The sequence below is a fragment of the Misgurnus anguillicaudatus genome, chromosome 16 (genome assembly GCF_027580225.2).
Source record: "Misgurnus anguillicaudatus chromosome 16, ASM2758022v2, whole genome shotgun sequence".
In the NCBI taxonomy this organism is placed as follows: domain Eukaryota; kingdom Metazoa; phylum Chordata; class Actinopteri; order Cypriniformes; family Cobitidae; genus Misgurnus; species Misgurnus anguillicaudatus.
Genome location: NC_073352.2, coordinates 1,202,227 through 1,205,538, shown reverse-complemented (window position 1 = coordinate 1,205,538; position 3,312 = coordinate 1,202,227). Strand labels below are relative to the sequence as shown.

The 3,312-nt window shown below is 30.7% G+C and overlaps 1 long non-coding RNA gene across 1 annotated transcript; it reads left to right on the top strand.

The window, feature by feature from the left end:
- Window positions 1–285: 285 nt before the first annotated feature.
- LOC129436713 (uncharacterized) lies at window positions 286–2,657 on the top strand. Its single transcript, XR_012357851.1, has 3 exons — window positions 286–1,187; window positions 1,580–1,628; window positions 2,489–2,657. It is a non-coding gene; the product is annotated as an uncharacterized lncRNA (long non-coding RNA).
- Window positions 2,658–3,312: the final 655 nt, after the last annotated feature.

Genomic DNA, 3,312 nt, shown 5'->3' with positions numbered 1-3,312 from the left:
AACATTTGAGTGTCTTTCTCGTCTTTCTGATCAAAGATATTTGTACTATAAGCAAATTAGGCGTCAAACTACATCGCTCCAGCAGCGGACGTGTCACTGATATAAACGCGAGTTTTGTCTTAACTTGCTTAAAGTTCAGAAAACTTTACAACTATTAGCATTATTATGTGTAAGAAGAACTCTTTATTTGGCGACCCTTTGCACGCGGCTCAAGAAACCTCTGCCTGTCAGAGACCGGGTGCATGAGCACAGAGGGAGGGAGAGAGAGAGAGAGAGAGTTTCCCCTGGTGAAAAACAAATATACTTTATTGTATTTCAAGTATATTTAACTTTGCAATAGTACATTACAAATATACTTACAAAGGAATGTACTTTCTTTAAACATATTTAAAGTATGCTTACAACATATTTGCGCGTATTTTTTACAATTAAACTTTTAACATACTTCAAAATAATTATACTTTAGTATATTTTCTAAAAGTATACTTTAGAAAAATATACTTAAAGTTAAAGTTTTGTGCAATTTTTAAAGTATACTAAATTTAAACTTATTTTAAAATGTATTTTAGGTATACTTTATCGGTATGCTTAAAGTTATCATTATAATAATGCACTGACAGTATATTTCTAAAATACATTATTTAGTATTCTTTAGAAACAGTATATTTTAAGCACATTTTGAAAGTATATGGGGTGTACAAATGTATATTATTTTATGGAGAAATAACGTGGGCTTAAAATTACGAGAGAGCAGTATGTTCTGTTACATTTTATATTGTAGATGTATACATTTGTAATAGTATTAACATAATAAGGTACACTTTAACTTCAATATAGTCAAGCATTGGATAAACCAATTAACTGTGTTTTACCACAAAATAACCATGGTTTTGCTAATAATAATCAATACACCAAAAAAAAACATGGTTACTAAACTTTTACCACAAAAAAAACCATTCATTTTCGTAAGGGGAATATGAGTGTTTGTTTTTTTTGTAGTTTTTGAGTCAATTGCATACCGCTTTTAGCTGTACACATTAATTAACTTAAACAGTTTTCGTAAATGCATTTCAGAGAAAAGTGAATTCTAAGATTTGAATAATGCATCTGACGTGTGTGTGATGACGTCACGACGCACGTATTTTGATATTTACCAGTCGTTCAAGGCGGACGGATTCAGTCCCAAGGTACGTTAAAATATCTTAAAATTAATTATATTTGATTATCGTTTGACCATTCTGAAGTTTATCAGTAGACTATCATATTTCGAATGCGAAATGTTGTCAATAAAGCGGTGTCTAACTCGCTATTAGTGATAAGCTGCTGTGTAGCTTAGCTTAGCTTAGCTAACAGTTAATGTTAAAGGTTTGAAAGATAGCACTGTTAGCCTGTTATATCGAATTAGTACACCCGATTGTTTTGTTAAATATATGTATTGGTGTGTATGTATATGTTAATGAAAAAAGGTAGCGTCAGAAAATCTGTTTTTTTTAATGTAGCGTGAAAGTTAACCATTTAGAGGTTGTAAGGCTTTTACCTAACTGTATTTAGTATTAATGATGCTGCATTCTTTCCTCAGAAGCTAAAGTTTTTCAAAGACATTTGTAGGGAGGACTTTGCAGCTAATGGTAAGTCATTTTAAACTCTTAAGATATAATAATTCATTCGTAGTAGTAAATCAAGCTTCAGTTTAGATAACGTTATATACATATTGAGGCGGTTTCCCGGACAGGGATTAGACTAGTCCTAGACTAAAATAAATGTAAGAGCTGTCCAAACTGAAAACAACTTGCACTGACATGTCTTGAAATACACCAGTGTCCTTTGTTTTGCCTCAAAATGCACACAGGTGGTGTTTTTATTAAGGCATGTTTTTTGAAACTAGTTATATTTCTTAATTAAACTAAGGCCTAGTCCTGTTTTAAGCTAATCCCTTTACAGGAAACCACCCAATTGTCTGCTTGTTGCATTTTCTTTCTGACAAGTTTTACATTTAAATTTAATACAATAAAATCTTTCTTTAGGAGCTAAAGTATTTTATGTAAGGAGGATTTTGCAGCCCATATAGGCAAGTCATTATAATGAAAACTCTTAGGGGTGGTTTCCCGGACAGGGATTAGCTTTATCCAGGACTAGACCTTAGTTTAATTAGGATAGTTTTAACAAACATGCCTTACTAAAAACAGTACTTATGTGCATTACGATGTAAAACAAAGGGCACTGATGTATTTTAAGATGTCAGAGCAAGTTGTTTTCAGTTTGGACAGCTCTTACATTTATTTTAGTCTAGGACTAGTCTAATTCCTGTCCGGGAAACCGCCCCTTAATATATATGATGACATTTAAGTCAAGCTCTAGTTTAGGTAAAAATATATCTGCTATACAATCTCTGCCAGTAAACTATAGATTTAATACAGTAAGTCTTAAATAAATGTAATGTTTTAATATTAAACACTTTTTAATTGAGCTTATTGTCTCTCTTTTTCAGATTTCCTTAGGCTGAACCAAAACCTGCCAGACTAAAGTTGATTTGGGAGAGAAAGATGTTGTAAACTCAATCATCTTGACATTCTTCAATGAGTAATTGTTCAATTTTTAGGCAAATACTGTACACTTTGAATGCTGTGAATAAAACTATATTTTAAATATATTTAAAATGAATTGTTTTTGACTGTTTTAATCAGCTTTTATTTATTTGGAAAAAAATATTTTGGTTATGTTACCAGCTAAAGTAATCTATTCCCAAAATAGCACTCTTTAAGTTAACTAATTATTAACGCACTTGAAGTATACTCATTACTAATCTAGCTGCAGGTATGTAAAAGTATACAAAATGTAATGTACTTGGCATATTCATTTTTCACCAGGGCAGTTTTTAGAATTTTGGATTGGCCAAAAATATATAGAATGTACGCAAACAGTCTATTTAAGATATACTGATTGTATGTTTGCAAGACACTCATAATACATTTGTAATGTACTCCTAACATAAATAAAACACACTCTAAATTCACTTATCAAGCATGAATTTAGCACAAAAACAGTCATGTACTTAAATTGTACTAAATACACTTATAGTTGTTCCACTTTAGCACACAAAAGTACACTAAATACACTTAAAGTTGTACTTTGTTACAATTAATATACAACTAAAATATATTAAGTACAAAATTAGTTGTTCCAAAATAGCACTCTTTAAATAAACTAATTAATAGCACACTTTAAGTATACTGGTCATTAGTGTGACTGCAAGTATACTTAAGTATATCAAAATTAAATATATTTAGCATACTATTTTTTCACCAGGGTCCC